Source organism: Kogia breviceps, chromosome 4, assembly GCF_026419965.1.
Source record: "Kogia breviceps isolate mKogBre1 chromosome 4, mKogBre1 haplotype 1, whole genome shotgun sequence".
Taxonomy (NCBI): domain Eukaryota; kingdom Metazoa; phylum Chordata; class Mammalia; order Artiodactyla; family Physeteridae; genus Kogia; species Kogia breviceps.
Genome location: NC_081313.1, coordinates 81,539,947 through 81,559,427, shown reverse-complemented (window position 1 = coordinate 81,559,427; position 19,481 = coordinate 81,539,947). Strand labels below are relative to the sequence as shown.

Genomic DNA, 19,481 nt, shown 5'->3' with positions numbered 1-19,481 from the left:
TTAAACCTCAGTCAAAGCCCTATTCCTTGAAATAGTTTGTCATCCATGTCAAACTGGTTAATATTGTTACAAATTTTAGCAACAATCTTTAAAAATCTTTCAAATTTCCCACCTTCCCAGAGCTGTATTGTGCGTATGCATATCAGCATAGGTTTAGAGAGTTTTGGTTGGTTTGTTGCATGTGTAACCTGTTGTTTCCAGTTTGTTTGTTTGTTTCCCATTTTTCTTGTTAGATAGTAAGTTTGTTATGAGAGAGATAACTTACACCTGATCTGCTTGCAGAGGGCACTGTTATTTCAGTGACCCCCTCAAGGATCAGATTCACCCAGGTATTATGTTCAAGTTGACCTCTTAACTTTATAAAGCAAAGCATTATTTTTAGATAATATCTTCATTCAGCATTAGTTAGATTTTAAACTTTATTTTTTCTGAAAGTACTTTAGAGAAATAAAATGCTATCTTCTTTGTTTAATGATGTACAGAATGCATTATCACATGCAAACAGGAATCTCTTGCTCCAAACAGTTGTGCTATTGAGGAGGAGGGCAAGGTGCAGACACATGGCATTATTGTCCTGTGAAGTGTAGTTCTGGAGAAAGTTATTTTTAATATCCCACTATATTTTTAAATAAGCCAGTGAAAAGTGCTCACGTTGTATTTTTGCCCATTTAATGGTAACTACAGACAAATGCAGACACACACACAGTGTCATGCATTTCCTCTCCTAGAAGAGATATTCCCTCAGTGGCTGTTTGTATCATAAGTTAATCAATTAAATTAAATGCTGGGTTTTGTGGGATATCATACAAAATAGGAGCTTAAAGGAAAAAAATGAAGATAAGAAAATCAATTAAAGCCTTATTTCAATTATCTAATTACTGATTAAATATTGAACTGATTTGTAAAATCTAGGTTTCATATGTACCTAAATAACAGAAAATTGGACATGAGAAATAATTTTATTTCTTAATAAAAAATGCCTAAAATCATAATTCAAATAATAGTGTTATGTCCACTTGATCAGTGATTTTTATATGTGCAACCCTCAAGACAGTTAGTCTATAGTTCCTCAATCAGCGAGTGCCATGTTGTAAGGAAGAGGCCAGGATAGAGAAACATGGGTGGTCAGTCACTCACGCAGGTTGAAAATATCATGCTTTTCTTGACTTGCAATCCTGTCTGATTGGGAAAATTCATAAAGGATAATAAAGTTCTTGTGATGTTAAAGATCTTGTCATACAGCTCCAGATAAGCAAAAATTTAGTTTAATCTGGCATTGGTGTGTTAGTTATAAACCTTCTCTCACCTGGTAAGCATTAGAGACACTGTCCTATTGATATTAAATTCTATATTTTATATTTGGATGGCCTGACATATGCTAAATATTGGAAAGAGATGGAGTCAATACTGCAGAGGAAAACCATCACCCAATATAGGTTCCAGGGGTCCGAGGAGAGTTCATTGTAGGTGATATTGGATGAAGTTGTACGCCTTGCTATACTTCAGTTTTCTAATTTAGAAACTGAGATTATTGTATGAACTATTCCTTTCTTCCTTCGAGTGTTACAACTTACCTACTCACAGAAACCACAGAATTGTCTCTACAAAATCTCAGCCCTAAGTTTACCCCATGTATAATTACTTATCTAAAAGTTTGCTATAATATTTCAAGAATCTAGAGTTTTGAAGACATAATATGTCCTTTATATATCACTGTAGGTAAAGGAAAACAGGATTAAAAAGCTCCCTTCGTGCAATCTGTTTAAAAGTATCTTTGAATCCTTTCTTGGGTCTTTTTTTTTTTATTATTTTACTTTGTGTTAGGTGTAAAATTATTGTAACAGTGCATATCTTACATTACAGAATACAACTATTTACTGGTGAAAATTGTTTTGGATTTTGCAAAATGGTATATAAAGTGCTTTTCAATTTTCCTGCCTTTATTTTTCACATTTTTTGGATATTTTAGTCCCAGATATATTTACAAAAATGTACATTCTAATATCTGTATTGTCTATGCTCAAGAATTTCATAAACTTAACAATTGTGGTTTTCTAATGAGAACCAAAAAAATCAGATATTTCCAAATTTTAATGCTGAAAGGTGGTAGAGAACAAATCCTCATTCCACCTTCCCTGGTCTTCTCTTCCCCCCAGGTAAGAATGATGGGGCATTCTTCCATTCTCTGGGCTGTCTGTGGATAGTAGGAAATGTCAGGCAGCCTGTCAGTACTGCTTTTCCATAGAAGAGGGATCTTGTCCAGCCTCATCTAAAGTAAACTTGGTCCCACAGTGTACTAGCTTTGATGTTCTATAGAGAACACTGGGGGAGGGGTTAATTAACAGTTGCAATTGGCAACTAACATTTTTTGACCATTAAATGCCACTCCTCACTGTGCTTAAACAGAGATACTAGAAATAATGAGTATGACTTGAATGATGCAGAAATGGTTAACTAAGAGCTGCAAAACACTTTTTGTTGTTGTTGTTCTGGCTGGTCGGAATTCCAAATTTAAGTTTGTTTGTTTATTTCTCTCTTTCTACCTTCCTTTTCTGCATTCTGTCTTGTCCCCATCTTCTTCTAGCCTAGACAACTTTGCTCCTTTTTCCTTTGTTAATCACCATCCTCAGTTCCTGTGGTGCTTGACCAATTCCCTTCTAATTTCCTCTTGGTTCATATTTTTTTTCTTAAAATATAGGAACAATAACGAAAGATCACTTAAAACATCCATTTAAATATATACATATTTATATAAGTAAATCCTTGCTATTCAGATTGTGGTTCTGAACTACCAGCATTAACATCACTTGGAAGCTTGTTAGAAATACAGAATGTCAGAACTTGCACCAGACCTGCTGAGTCAGAATGTGCATTTGATCACAGTGCCCAGGTGATTCTTATGTGCATTAAGGTTTGCAATGTTCTGGAATTCTCAATATGCCTAAACAGTATGCTCTAGGGAAGCTGGGCCTCCCCACCATGTCTGATTTAGTTAGCCTGTATCTTTAGGACCTAGTACCAAATTTGATACATTAAGATATGTGCTATTTATTTATTGAATGAAAGAATTAATGTAGGAATTGAGAAAATTTTGGTTTGTGTTCATGTATTCTTGCCTTAGACACTGAATACAACACTGAATTCCAAAATTAATATATAAGAGGAGTCATATATAAGGTCATTTAAACCCTTAAAATTAAAAAGAAAATACAGAAATATGATGAGTAGTATAGTGAAATGTCCTAGATATTGGGAATCAGAAAAGCTGGGTTCCTGACAATTACTAGAATCACTATGTTGTATACCTGAAACTAATATAGCATTGTAAATCAACTATACTTCAATAAAAAATAAAATGAAAAAAATAAAGCCAGGAAATGTAGTATTGGACAAATACCTTAGGTTCTAAACATGATTATTTCCAACATACAATGATATTAATAATAATAATAATAGTAATAGGCCTATCATTTCAAAGTGATTTTCTAAGTATCAGTTGGGAAATATAAATAGTAAAGAAATGCATAAACTGTAAATCTAAACTAATGTCGACTGATATTAAAGCACACCTTGCTTGAGTCAAATGTTGTAGTTGAAAGTTAAATTTATTACCACTTTTTCTAATAACCATGAGCATTGGCTAGAAATGCAAATTCTCTTTGTCTTAAATAAACAAGAAGTCAAACCTTCCTCAAATTTATCAAATATATCAAACGTGTGTATAGTTGACACTGAATAACATTAGATACTATGAAATGTGAAGACACAGGAACACTACTCAGATAGGAGTGTCTATAAAATCTGAGTGTATAAAATTAGAAAGAATTGTAGTAAAGAGATATATTTCTCCAGGAAACCAAAATAATAAGATAAAAATGTTTTACTTTATGATGATCTAGCTTCCTAAGAGAAGGGATGAGATGTTTCACAAAAGAAAAAGATGGAAGAATTTACTTACCTTGACTGATACAATATATTTTTATAACTCAATGTTTGATTCTTCACTGGTGGATAATTTATGGCAAACTTTAAATCATCTTTTTTGACCTTCTATGAATGCTAACTCTTTTATAGCAAAATAGACTCTTCTCTGGGTGAGAAAAAATATGCCTACTTTTCTACGTGTTCACAAAAATGGCCTTATTTTTTCCCTTGCACTCTCACTGAGAATGTTTGTCCTTAAATAAAATGTTTTAACTGCAAACAACTAAGTTTCTGGTAGGGAGACTGGTTGCAGGCATTAGAAACATATTTTTAAATTCTTATTAATTAAAATAACCACTTTATATTTTAGAAATACCAACATTGCTTATGTGATATTTGCTACATATATTTTCTACCTTATTTTTACTTAATGGTTTATTCATATTTTTAATCTGAAATTTTATAGTTTTAAAAAACTAATTATCTTTGTTATTTCTATTGATTTTAACCATAAAATTCATATTCTGGGTAGAAATCAGAATTTCTAGTTTATTCTAATTATTTATGGTTTTAAAAATTTTACTGAAAACTAAATATGAAATTTGTTATGGATTGTGATGTGAGGTAAGGCTCTAACTTTTTCTTCCAATCATGTCACTCCTTGGATAAAAAGATTTTATCTACAAGAGATACTTTTTTTTTTAATGGAAATGACAATGACTTGACAAACTATTTTAAATTTTAAAACGTTGTTTTAAAATGACTATCCCATTTTCTAATTTTATTGATTTGAGTACTCTTCCCTTTTTTCTTGATGAGTCTGGCTAAAAGTTTATCAACTTTATCTTTTCGAAGAACCAGCTTTTAGTTTCATTGATCTTTGCTATTGTTTTCTTTGTCTCTATTTCTGCACTGATTTTTATGATTTCTTTCCTTCTACTAACTTTAGGTTTTGTTGTTCTTCTTTCTCTAGTTGTTTTAGGTGCAAGGTTAGGTTGTTTATTTGAGATATTTCTTGTTTCCTGAGGTAAGATTGTATTGTTATTAACTTTCCTCTCAGAACTGCTGTTGCTGCATCCCATAGGTTTTGGATTGTTGTGGTTTCATTTTCATTTGTCTCTAGGTATTTTTTTATTTCCTCTTTGATTTCTTCAGTGATCCGTTGGTTGTTTGATAGCATATTGTTTAGTCTCGACATGTTTGTGGGGTTTTTTAGTTTTTTTCTTGTAGTTTATTTCTAATTTCATAGCATTGTGGTCGGAAAAGATGCTTGATATGATTTCCATTTTCTTCAATTTACGGAGGCTTGCTTTGTTGCCCAGCATGTGGTCAGTCCTGGAGAATGTTCCATGTGCACTTGAGAAGAATGTATATTCTGCTGCTTTTGGATGGAATGCTCTGTAAATCTCAATAAGTCCATCTGTTCTAATGTGTCATTTAAGGCCTATGTTTCCTTATTGATTTTCTGTCTGGATGGTCTGTCCATTAATGAAAGTGGGGTGTTAAAGTCCCCCACTATTATTGTGTTACTGTCAATTTCCCCTTTTATGGCTGTTAGTATTTGCCTCATATATTGAGATGCTCCTGTGTTGAGTGCATATATATTTACAATTGTTATATCTTCTTCTTTGACTGATCCCTTGATCATTATGTAGTGACCTTCTTTGTATCTTATAACAGTCTTTATTTTTTAAATCTATTTTGTCTGATATGAGTATTGGTACTCCAGCTTTGTTTTGATTTCCATTTGTATGGAATACCTTCATCTGTCCCCTCACTTTCAGTCTGTATGTGTCCCTAGGTCTGAGGTGGGTCTCTTGTAGACAGCATATATACAGGTCTTGTTTTTATATTCATTCATCCAGTCTATGTCTTTTGGTTGGAGCATTTAATCCATTTACATTTAAGGTAATTATCAGTATATGTGTTCCAATTGCCATTTTCTTAATTGTCTTGGGTTTGTTTTTGTACATCTTTTTTCTTCCCTTCCTCTTTTATTCTCTTCTCCTGTGGTTTGATGACCATCTTTAGTGTTGTGTTTGGGTTGCTTTTTCTTTTTTGTGTGTGTGTCTATTGTAGTTTTTGGGTTTGCTGTTCCCATGAGGTTTTGATATAGCAGTCTATGTATGTACCATGTTATTTTAAGTTGCTAGTCTCTTTCCCACCTAGAGGAGTTCCTTTAGCATTTGTTTCAATGCTGGTCTGGTGGTGCTGAATTCTCTTATCTTTTGCTTGTCTGTAAAGCTTTTGATTTCTCCATCAAATCTGAATGAGAGCCTTGCTGGGTAGAGTATTCTTGGTTGTAGGTTCTTCCCTTTCATCACTTTAAATATATCATGCCACTCCCTTCTGGCTTGCAGAGTTTCTGCTGAGAAATCAGCTGATAATCTTATGGGAGTTCCCTTGTATGTTATTTGTCATTGTTCCCTTGTTGCTTTTAGTATTTTTTCTTTGTTTTTAATTTTTGACAGTTTGTTTACTATGTCTCTTGGTGTGTTCCTCCTTGGGCTTCCTGCCTGGGACTCTCTGCACTTCCTGGACTTGGGTGACTGTTTTCTAAAAATGCAGTATTATAAACAACTACAGTTTCTCATCTATCAATCTAACAAGGATATTTAAAATTCTTAGTATTCAACATAAAGTTATACTGATGTTGGCACTCCTTTGAAATGCTTTTAAAAATATAGATTGATACAACTTTTGCAAAAATCAGGTTTATAATGTCCCCCAACCCTTAAAAATAGTAGATTCCTTTATTTACTATTTCCAGTTCTAGGAATCTACCCAAATGTGAACAACTGTTGAAGTATAAATGCATTTTATAACACACAGCAAGAAAGGATGGGTAAATCATTGTACATCTGGATGATTAGTCATTCAACACATGGAAAAGAGGAATCTCAGGCAAAGGGACCAGTAAGAACAAAGACAAATGCTTTCAATGGTCTTACGGTAAGGCAGTGTTTGGGACTACTCTCCTATTAGGTTCATATTGAAGGACAATGTGGAAGGGGAAATGGCAGGGTATGTTGGCCTTAAATAATGAAGGATCGTTTCACCATGTTAAGGATTTACATGGTATCCTGTAGTCCAGGAGAGGTCCTTATAGTTTGTTGGTTTATTTGTTTGTTCTTGTTGGGGTTTTGTTGTTGTTCTTATTATAAGCATAAGAGGAATGTAAAGGTATAGAAGCATGAGCATATTTGCAGATGGAAGGACCATGGTAATAAATAAATCAAAGGTAAGAAAAAGAAAGAGCACTCAATAAGGAAGATACTAGAGGAGGCAAATGTGATGAATCCAAATCATAGGACAGAGTAAGATGATAAACTTCAATGGTAAGATTCATACTAATGTAAATTATGGTAGAGATCATCCTTTCCTGACATCAAAGGAGCATTAGCAAATGGGCATTTGGTCATTCCATAGATTTTCAAAATATACCTTCAGTTTTGGGTTTAAAGCATTTGTTATTTGTCTACTATTAAACTCATCTGTAAGTGGACATCAGCCCAAAATATGTACTCCAAAGCCAAACACAATTGAACTTTTCAGTACCTATTGTTTTCAGGTGATACATAGCACAGCTTTGATCTTTCTTATAATTTTTTCATTAAGTCCTTCACTCTTTTATTCACCTATTTATCAGGAAGATACAAAAAAATGGAGATCAATTCTTTACATCTGAGATGATTGTAGTCCTGTAAAGAAAATAAAATAATGAACTGATAATGCACAAATTGCTTTATTAGCGGTACTCACAGAACTAGGCACTGATAATGAGGCAGAGGATACATAAGCTGGATGGTCAAGTATGATTTCCTGAGAGAAGCACCATGAATTAAATTATGATGAAAACTGAAGAAGTAAGGAAAGGAGAGAAAAGAGAGTGAGACCTAGTCCAAACTGGATCTATGATGCACCAAGGAACCTGAGTGTAGGAATGAGTGACTTTTCTGGGCCTGTGAGTAGTTTCAGTATGATGGAATAGAAGATTGTGTGGGTCAAAAGAAGCAGGTAAGGCTGGAGAGGGACACTGACAGGTTATGCAGAGTCCATTGTATCTTGCTAAGGAGATTGGATTTAATTTATCAAGTAGTCTGTGGAGCCACTCAGGAGAGGAATGTCATGATCACATTTAAATTTCAGGAAGATTTTTAGGTGATCAATTACAGGGGGATAAAGATGAGAATACTGAAAATAGTCTAAAGATGGAGATAATAAGGGGCAAAGTAGGATAGAGACAGTGGGGATAGACGGTGGAAGGCAATTTAAGAAAATCAAGGACTCTATGAATTGTATAATACATGGAAAGGGCAAATGATAGTGAATATAAATATGCCACGTTTTAAAGTGTAACATTTTTTGGATGATGGAAAATGAATCTTGAATAATCCAAATTGGTTACTCTGAAGAAGTTAGGCTTAGGTTAACAAACCACATTTTTCCATAGAACAGAGAGTCTAAGTGACTTTCCAGAGTGTACACGGTAAGTTGAAAAAGGAAGCAACAACAGAAGTTTTTTCTCTCATACTCAAAGTCCAATACTTTATTTTCAAATGAAGATTGAAAACACTATCTTTTTAAATTAGAAATAGCAGTCAGTGCTGCACTAGAGTGTGAAGTTTTTAGTTGTATGTTTATTCTGAAATGTGAAGACCAGTGAGAAATGGTCTTAATTAGTATACATTTCAAATTTTCGTGACTTAGCATGAAAGACAGAAGAGGGAAGGCCATTTTAATGTCTGACATTTCCACAAACTACTAGCCATTCTTCAAAGTCTAGGCTAACAAAACAAATTGAACAGCAAATAAAATCACACACACAAAAAAACTGGTAAATGTGTGAATGGTAACTATGTGTGGCAATGATTTCACAATATGTACATATATAAAATAATCATGTTGTACACCTTAAACATACATAAAGTTATATGTCAATTATATCTCAGTAAAGCTAGGGAAAAAACGGTAAAAAATTAAACACCAGGCTGACTTTATAATGTTTAGCATTTTCTCCAGTCATGGTCTGTGGACCATCCTGTGAGAATTCCTTTCTTTTATTAAGCACTTACTATGTACCAAAAATATATGTCAAAATATTCTAGAGACAGATCATCAAGCAGGAGACTCATGACCTTTTCTCTCATGAGAGCTAACATCTTAATCAAATGTGATAAACCTTTAAGTCAGGTAAATCTAATTTCAAGTTCCATCTTTTCCATCTAATTTATATTCAGTCTTAAGTGATTTATTTACTTCTCTAAGCCCCAGTTTCTTTATATATAATATGAGGAAAATAATCTCTGTCTTCCATTTTTTGTGAGTATAGAAGTAAATGAGATAATGTGTGTGAAATTGTCTAGAATAAATCCAAGTACAAATCAGTTATTCAATAAATGTAAATTTTTCTTCCTTTTGATGGTTTAGGATTAACATATTGGTGGTATTGTATATTCATGGTAGTAAAATTATACCTGTGACCCAGGTACACAGAAGATGTAAATATTTGCACTAAAATGGTCATTGTTGCTAAGCAGTATATATTCTCCCAAAGAGTGTAGTTGAAATAATACTCATGAGAGAGTTCAGAAACTTGGATCCTCTTGCTGGTATTGCCACTAAATATAGCTGTGTGACTTTGAACAAGTAATATAAACCATTTTGAGCTTCAGTTTTCCTGATATGCCAAATCTAGCCATTGAACTAGATGGACTCATAATTTCTTTTCTGGCTCTGAAACTCTATGACTCTATTTTCTTATGATTCAGTAGACAACTTTGGAATAGAGCCTGTCAAGTTGCATTGTTGTGTGATTTTTTTTTTTTTCCTTCTGGTTGCCATGTTCTATGAATAAATTTCCTTTTCATCATTCAACTTGTGGAGATAGCATTCTCTACGTAATACTGTATCCTCTAATCTGGCTTTTTGTTTCCTTTGGTCCAGGAGTGTTTCCTTTCCTCCTGATGTGTGCAAGCCAATGTTAAGGCTTAAAATCAGGCGAAGGGTATCACTTCTTAGCCAAAGAAAAACAAGACTAAGTTTTTGTCTGTTTATTTTTAATTTTGGTTGAAATGTAGTTGATTTACAATGTCGTGTTAGTTTCAGGGGTACAGCAAAGTGATTCAGATATATAGATATATATAGATATATATATATTCTTTTTATTACATTCTCTTCCACTCTAGGTTATTACAAGATATCGAGTATAGTTCCCTGTGCTATACAGTAGGCCCTTGTTGGTTATCTATTTTATATATAGTAGTGTGTATATGTTAATCCCAAACTCCTAATTCATCCCCCCCCCCTTTCCCCTTTGGTAACCATAAGCTTGTTTTCTATGGAACAAGACTACATTTTAATGATTCATACGAATTATTGTAAGTGTGATGAGGTCAGGGCCTTGGGAAGTCACCATATGTACAAAATATATAAAGAAGAACCAGTGAATACAAGCATTATCAAAAGGGAGAGAAATTGTTTTATAGCAACATCATTTAGTATAGTTTTGGAGAAAGGACCTTGATGTTTTTCTGGGAGATAAGATCTCCTACTTCCCATATCTATTTCACTGGCATCCACCAAAATTCTTGGAACCACAGCTTGACTTATGCCATTACTGGAAACTTTTATTTAAAATATTAGAAGTCAGTATGGTACCAAATGTTAATAGTGATTATATTTTAGAGGGAGACGTACAGGTGTTCTATATTTGAAAAGTATTTTAACTTCTCTTTTTGTTAGTGTTTGTATGTGAACACAAATACTGTTTTTAAATTGGAAATGAAAACAATTTTAATTTTGAAAATTATGTTAAAATTCTGGAGTATAGATGAGAAGAGTGATATATATGGGATTTAGGAGATTTGGGGTCATGTTACAGCTCTAGCACTACCTGAGTGATATTAAGCAGGAAATATGTTTTTTGTTTAAACAAACACATAAAATGCAACTTATAGTTTTGTAGTCTAGTTCTGAGTATTCTGTCATTAGTGTCAAGTGTAGTTTATGTGTGCGTGGGCGGGGGGAGAGGGAGAAAATGAATATGTATGTTGGACAGTGAAAATCATTTGAACCTGTGGTATCGTGCAGTAAATTTTGGATTCATAGTGTTTTAGATACCAAGTTGGATTTAAATCCCAGCTCTGAGGATTTGTAAACTGAATTTTTTTTCCTCATTTGTAGAATATGATTACTTATACTTAATTATATGGATGTTCTTTAAAGTTTGAATAACTTAGATATGTATAGTATCTTGCATAAGGTAGTAACAGATAGCTCTTATTATGTTTAGTGAATTATATAAATGATCAGACTGAACAACATGGTCTTGAGTCAAAAGCATGTGATCCTATAAAGAATTGAGAGGGATTTTTCTATTGTGATTAAGAATTGTTTAGAAAAGCAGTTCAAAATTAGGGTCCCATAATTATTTCTTAAGTACTGGTATCCTTTGGCATAAATGTATGGCTCCTAAATATGATGATTTTTAAAAAATCAAAAACATTTATTTGAAGTTTAAAAATGGAAGCAGTGGTTCCGTTAATTTGTAGTCACATTAATTCAACAAGTATTTCTTCATTCAACAAACAATTATCAAGCAGCCACTAGATGACAAGTTCTGAGGGGCTCTATTGGGTATTAAGGATATAAAGATAAATTACATGGTCTGTTCTGTTTGGAGTTTGAAGTCTGATGGAGAAGACAGACATGGAGAGAGGAATAACAAAATAGTACAGTGACAGTAATAAGAGAACTAAGAACAAAGCATTGCTGCCAGGGAGACAGAAGGAACTAATTATAAAAATGAGTGAAACTAAGTTTTAAGGCAGTTCAGTTTGGGACAGGAAAATAATTCCCTTTCCAGGAATGTTGTATTTGTATGGACATTCTTGCCCTTATTCTTGGCATACATCATTTTACCGATGTGTGAATGTGCCTGTCATGCTTTTTAAGCTTCAATGACTGAAATCATTAACAATAACCCTACTTACCTTTTAAACATGTGCATACATTCACATTAGTGAAACAGATTGTATTTCTTGTTGTAATTTAAATAATTCCAACTTAAAAGGATGACTTTTTTCAATTTTTGTGCATTTTAGTTAGCACACCTTCTGAGAGTTAAATATTTTAACAACTACAGTTAAAATGCAGTTTTCAGCTTAACACATATTTATTAGTACCTTTTGTGTTCCTTAATTCACCTCCCAAAACACACACTGTATCAACTTTCTAATGAAACATGTTTAACCTGTTTAACAGAACATACATGTTAAAAATAAAAATTGAAGTATTTGTACAGGAAATCAGATTTAGTGCAGAGCTCACAAACTGACAGCCTCGGGGCCCAAACCAGGTGGTAGATATGTTTTCTTTGGCATTTATCATCACAAGCCCATGAGAGCCTGTCCCCTTTAAATGGGGAAATAGCCCAGCAAAATTGCCCATTTTTCAGAGTTATGTTAACCTGTGGCCCAGGGGCCTGTGAATTTCAGGACTTGATTTAAACGCTCAGCAGCACTCTTAGAAGACTGAGAGATCAAATACCATTGTAAACAGGTTCTCAATTCACCTACACAGAGTAACCGTCATTATTATTATGGTTAGCTTGACTAATTGCATTAAAGTTATCAACCCTATACAACCAACTAAATGTAATCAAGTTCCATACGTTGTAGAATAAAGATATAAGTAAATATTTTAGAACAGTGCAGCAGAAGCTATTAGTTCTGCCAAAGAAATCATGTGAAACATTGCAATGGATATTAACCTTTGAGTTTTAAGAAAAAATAGGACTTTTTGAGGTTGGAGGCTAGAGTGTCTTAGAGAGGTAGTCATTTCAGGCAGAGGTATCATCATAAAGGGACACAGACAGAAAAGTACATGGAGTAGTCTGATGCCTTTGGGATCTAAGATAGGCAAATGTGTAGAGAGAAAATTCTGGAAAGTAAGGGTAGGGGCAAATTATGAAAGCCCTTGGACTGATATCACTGAAGGTTTTTGGTTAGGATAGTATCGTGGTCAAATGTGCATATTAATAAGATGATACCATCCTTGAAACAGAGAATGATCAAGCTGGAGTCCTTGTGTCACAGAACTGGTTACAGCAATGTTTTTCAGTACTGTTTAAAAATAAATGCATAGCAAGAAATACAACTTATATCATGATATACTCCTGCTATTGCTTCCTCAGCTACTATTACTACACACACATGTAAATCTGAAATAAATTTCCATAAAATTATGTGCATGGAACACTGTCATTTTCTATTATAGATGGTTTTGTTCTTTTTCGTTCTTTAAAAATTGCAGATCAATTCATGATCCACCAATTGTTCCAGCTAACAGTTTGAAAAATAATTAATTAGGAAATTATTCCAATGATAGTTCAAAAAAACATGGTGGTACCTAAGCTGAGAAAATATCAATAGAAATAAAGAGAGAATATTTTCAGGAGGAATTTTCTGAGATGAATTTTTGGGGCTTTGTGATGAACAAGATATGGAAGATAAAAGAATTATGAAGATCAAGGGCTTTCCGCCAGTCAAAATGTTATTTTCTACTAAACAGAGTATGAGAAAGATCCACTTAGAATAAATATGATGTAATGAATGTGAAGTTGCTTTGGCCTACCTTGTGATATTAGAAAATGAAACATTCATTTTTATCCACTCAAGATATGACACTTTTCTGAATGCTTGATGGTATCAGAATACCTAACTCTTCTGAACATTATACCAACTGTCTTTCCAGGACCAAATGTCAAGTAAATTATATATACTAAATTATAAATCATTTTTCAATCTTGGATTATACTTTCCAAAAGAATGAAAAGAAAAAAATATATTTATAGTTTAGAGTGACAAATCAAAAATATTTTTATTTTCTTAAACAAGAAAGTTAAATGTCAATGCAATGTTACTGTGACAGGTTTGCTGGTGTAATCACTAAAAGTTAGAAAACTCAGGTATGTTTCCCATAGCCACTGTGATGACCACATTGTACTTAGTTTATTAACACCATGAATTGCAAAGAGAAAATGTTATAGTTCTTCTGCCTTGGTTTTCTGGCATGGGTAATTAAAGTATCAGCCATAATATTTCATGAATGCCGTTTCTTTCCATTTAATGTACAACATAATTTTTAAGAACATAAATTCCATGCTAAATCAGTTCTCTTCCCTCTGTAAAGCAGTACTAACTGCTCAGCAACCACTGATCAATGGAGTAGTCCAGTTCCCTGACTAGGACAAGAGTACTTGAAAATACATTCTAAGATCTTCCTTGGTTTCCCACCCTCTTGTCTGAAATATCCCAATAATGAATTTTTACCTGAGACAATGAACAGGGAATTTCTCAACAGCTGCCAGAATTTTCTCTTCATACCCCCTTCAGAAAAGTTAAAATGATCCTTAATTTTTAATTACAAAGTAACGATTTAGAGGGTATCCTTAATATTCCTTTATTTGCATTTTCCAGAAACTTGACATTTATAATCATTCAAATAAATATTAGTCTTGCTACTATATATATTCACTTTTGTGAAAAAGAAAACAATCATGTGCATGCAAGTTTATTTGATTTAAGCACAATATATCCATTCCTTGGCATACCTTTCCCTCTCCCCCCAAAAAAACTAAGTTATTGAATAATATCTATGCAGTTGTAGCAAATTTGCCCAATGACTCTATTTTGATTTTGACTGAAGTGTGGGAATGCCATAGTCTAACATATTTCTCTGGTATTTGGATCTTTGTTTTCTAGAATGAGTTTAATTTTTTTTTCATTCTGTGATTTCTGTAGAAATAATATGACACTGTTCTTCTCACCCTTGCCAAATATGTAAACAAATCTGGGTTTGTGAAAAACGTCTCTCTTCTGTTTAATCACTTAGTTATCTTCATGATATGTGTCATATTTGTATTTATTTCTATCAGCTTGAGGATTTATTTATTTTGTTTACTACATAATGGTATACCACATACAAGTCATCTGTTAACCCTAGGCTTCATATTTCAAAAAGTCATATCAATTAGATATTCAATCTTTTTACCAGCATTTTTTGAAAATCCTTTCCCTCAAGAGATCTGAAATATAAGTATTATTTTTATGTGTTAGATACTTAAAAGCCCTTTGTTTAATAACTGCTCAGGATTTGGGGAATATCATGACTGAATGGCCTTGTATAATATGCTTAAGACCAAATGGGAAGGGCTTCTTTCTCTTACAGGAAGGTTGGGGTGAAACATGAACATACAGACATTTTTCGCTAATTCTGAAAGAAATCACTGTATAAGTAGTGTCAATTAAAACTCCTGTCCTGGAGTCATATCTAAATAGTTATGCTTTTATTTTATATGTGCTATGTCCTTGGACATGTTTCCTAATCACCTTGACCTAGTTCCTTACCTCTAAGTGGAGATAATACTACTCCTTACCTCAAAGTATTGCAAAATTATTGGTTTCAAGTCTACTATCCTCACCTCAAGAAAGTCAAAGAGGCTCATAGGTTGCAAGTTTCAGCTTCCCCTAGAAGTTTTGAGAGGGTAACCACAAAGCCTAAAACAAAACCAGATATTAGAGATTCTTTGTTCTCTTTCTTGGCTCTTCAAGCTCAAAAACAGGATGGGAGCAGATAGGACCCATATGCTTCCTCTGAGGGCAGAAAAGAGAAGAGGTTGTCTCTCATTTCATAGTCAGTTGACAAATGTGATTCCATTGGCAACGGTGGTTTGGGCTGAGTGATTTCAGTGTTAGTACAGATAAATACACAATGAGATTGGCCACCAAAAAAAAAGGATGTGTTTGGAAAATTGTGTGATGGGAACTTGTCTGAACATTAACTAATGGTGAGAAAGAATAGAGATAAGGCTGTAGTGCACTCAGTATTGTTCCCTTCTCATTTAATCTATGTTGTATGTGTAAAGAAGTAATTAACCACCTCCTATATCACAGAACATGCTGTCGTACCTCAGTATCTCAGATGACTAGTTCTGTAGGTAGCACAAATTTGGGATACATAAACATGTAGCTAATTGAATGAGTATTATCTTATTGCTATTACTAATAATAATTGTCAAGATCATATTTTGGCCAGGTTATATTATTGTAAACTAGCACAAATAGTAAGATAGCTGGAAAAAGAGTTCTGAGTACTGTGTAGTATTTGTGCAATGAACTCTCAAAGCATATCTGTTGAGCAATTGAAAGAGGGACCTCCTAGTTGCTTAGACTGTTGAGCCATGACTTAAAGGACATGCAGAGAACTAACAAATCTAAGAGATATGTCTTGCTAGAGAACTGAGTGGTCTTGAGCTATTACACATGAAATAAAAACATCTTTCCTTAAATAATTAAGTGACTTAAAATTTATTAAAAACATTTTATATGGCTGTGAAATAAATGAAAGTGCCTTCAGTTCAGCATAAAAGGAATGCTGAGATGCAATCACATCTAGTTTGAGATCACAGAAGAAATTTCAGAGGTCTAGAGCAGGGGTCCCCAACCCCTGGGCCATAGACCACTACTGGTCCGCGGCCTGTTAGGAACCGGGCCACACAGCAGGAGGTGAGTGGCAGTCGAGCAAGCAAAGCTTCATCTGCAACTCCTTATCTCTCCCTATCACTCCCCATCATTCTCATTACCTCCTGAACCATCCTCCCCACCCACCTCATCTGTGGAAAAATTATCTTCTACGAAACCAGTCCCTGGTGCCAAAAAGGTTGGGGACCACTGGTCTAGAGTACAAGTGGAGCTAGCTGCCTTCCCAAGGATTTTTAAATCAGTGATGGAAAATAAAAACAAACAAATTAAAAATTGGGCAGCTTAGAGTAAACAGGGAGTTTGGGCAACAGACCTAATTCTGTGTATATGTTTTCATGTTTTTGATACGTCAAAATAGTTGGTCAGTACAAAAATTTAATTTGGCTAAAGAAACAGAACTTGAGTGTATTAAATATTCTCGTGCACTCGGTAGTTTTGACTCACAGATATCCATCATTTAAAAATCGGGCACTTCACTTTTATGAGATTAAGAATAACATGTGAAATAATGCTTCATAAATGCTTGCGACACATTCTGGATACTTTCGATGATTGTAATCCCAGAGAAGATTTTTTAAAAAGGAAAGTTAAGAATGTGTGATTGCAAATCTATTTATAATCTTGCTCAATCAGCAGTATTGCCACTAGTAACGCTGTGAAGTTCACAACAAGTCTACTGAATTGCTGGAGTGTAACACAGCTGGTTGGTTATTTTGGCTTCCTTAATGCTTGCCCTGATTATGTGACATTCAGCTAATTATATGACTAGATATCTAACTCAACTACAGAGAAGTTAATTTGCTGGCCACATGTGGACATGATGTTAATCTTTCCTTCCAGTGAAAAAATTAGACCTAGTCACTCCAAGGAAAATGAATAAGCAGGCTGTGGAGCCAGCATAGTTCATATTTTACAGTGTGTCCTTCTGTCATGCTATTTCCAGTACCTCTGTTTCCATCCCTCACAAAGTCTGGTTGAGCTGTGCTTAGGTCATAAAAATTTTACAGTAAAGCTCAGGTGGATTGATTACTCTTTGATCTCCTGGTGCTCTTTCAGTTTACATCACAGCCATTTAGCATTCTTTGACTACATCAAATATATTGGTTCCTCTCCTAGATCCAACCCTATTCTCCAGAAATATTGTGATTCTGTTCGTTTCCTTTTGCTTCCAAGGTGGAAAGTCCCTGTCTTTCAGCACCCAATTTTATTGATGACTGTCTTATTAGCTCTTAAACGGCACATGGCCAGACAATCCTGTTTCAGAAACATGCTGAATCAGTCCTAAAAGAGTGGGTGTTAGCAAACATGGGTGTGGAAGGGCTTTTAAATACGTCATAAGAAAAAGTAATGAAAAGCATGAAGTAATTAAGTGATTTTTTTTTTTCCTGAAAAGATAATTCAGTGGAATTTTATTTTGGCTTTCTTTAACAGGGTTGGCTCTGATTATTTTTACAATTATAGAGAAAATGAAGTATAGATATTTTTTCCTATGGTGGAAATCCTCTGAAAAGAATCATTGAGGAATTATTACAGCAAAAAGGTCTGTCTGAAGCCATCTCCCCTGACAGGAACATGTTAACTGTCATGTTAACAAGTGTTGTTTATTTTTTACCTGAGGAAGAAGTGTTTGTACCAATGTTGTTCAGAAAGCATTTCCTCACAGTATCCAAATTCATCTTACAATCAGCTTGCTTAGAATTTTAGACTATTTTTAAAGCTGGTGTGGAGCACATTTTAGGACTTTAAAAATGATCATATCCTCAGTCTTCCATGAGTTCTACTGTAAGATGTTCAGTTTGCTTCTGTTCACATGTAGCTGTTCTTTCCCAGGGCAGTTCCATTCCTAATATTCTTACTGTGAGGGGAGTGAATAATAACTAATCTCAAGTAGTGCATGGATCATGGATAGAGACAAATAAATACTCTATCATATAATATAGTGGGTATAATTAAAGTTATATAACTTGAAAAGATTGTTTCTAAATAATATGTGTTAACTTTTATTTGTTTTCTCTCAGGTTATCCTAGATAACATAGACTTTGCTTAATTGAGAGAGATGAAAGATACTTGTTGCATTAGATAAATGTTGTCAGAGATCTAGGAGGTAATAAGATATATTAATTAAGAGAGATAAGGAAGGATATATAAACCAGTAATTTTAATAGCAGAGCACACACGTTACTTTCTAATTAAATTTAACTTGTTTGAGCATTTAGTTAATGTGGCAAAATGCACAAGGAAGAGAAATGTGAGAAACTTTCATAATGCAGTCAAACCTGCAAAAATGCAGAATGAGGAAATTAGTTTCTCTTCCCTTCCCTTGAAAGGCTGATATAAACAACGAAAAAGAAAAGAAAAAAATCTGTGTGTGGTGAGTGTTTTCATGAATTTATAGATCCAACTGATTTTTTTCCAAATTAGTAAACTCTTGTTTGTTAAAAATCTAATTTTTCACTTATCAACTAATTAAAATGTGCCCTTTACAGCAAGTTAAAATATTGTAAAATTAAAAAGCTATTTTTTAAGTTACATCAAATCCAAAGGTCTATGTGACAGAATCAAAGAAGCATCACAAATTGGTTGAAGGCAAAATTTAAGGTGCTTTCCAAAGCTTTCTTGTAATGCAGGAATGAAATCAGGTTACGAGAATAAAATCTGACCCAGGTACTTTCTGAGGCCCTGGAGCTTTGGTAGTGAGAACAGGGCAACAAATTCTGTCCCTCCTCCACAAAGGCACATAGCCTCTTAGTAGGGAAGACAGGCATTTTGAGGAACAGAAAGATATTTGATCCTATAGTAGAGGCTTTTCTGCGTTAGTTAACATCTCAAAAAGGCATATTAAATGTGATAACTCCATTTTTCTTCCTTTTCCTTCACATTTAGGCCTATAGAAGGCAATTACAAATATGTCTGTGGAAAACGTCATAAGGAGTTATATTTTTCCCTTAACCTCAGGGTACAGAAAAGCCATCTCCACTTACTTATGTTCATAAGCTTGTCGAAATGACTTA

General features: G+C 33.9%; 1 protein-coding gene across 2 annotated transcripts in view; it reads left to right on the top strand.

Moving 5' to 3' along the window:
- The window catches only part of ST8SIA4 (ST8 alpha-N-acetyl-neuraminide alpha-2,8-sialyltransferase 4), a 109,059-nt gene that overhangs the window by 18,220 nt on the left and 71,358 nt on the right, over window positions 1-19,481 (top strand). The gene's annotated exons all lie outside the window — the stretch shown is intronic.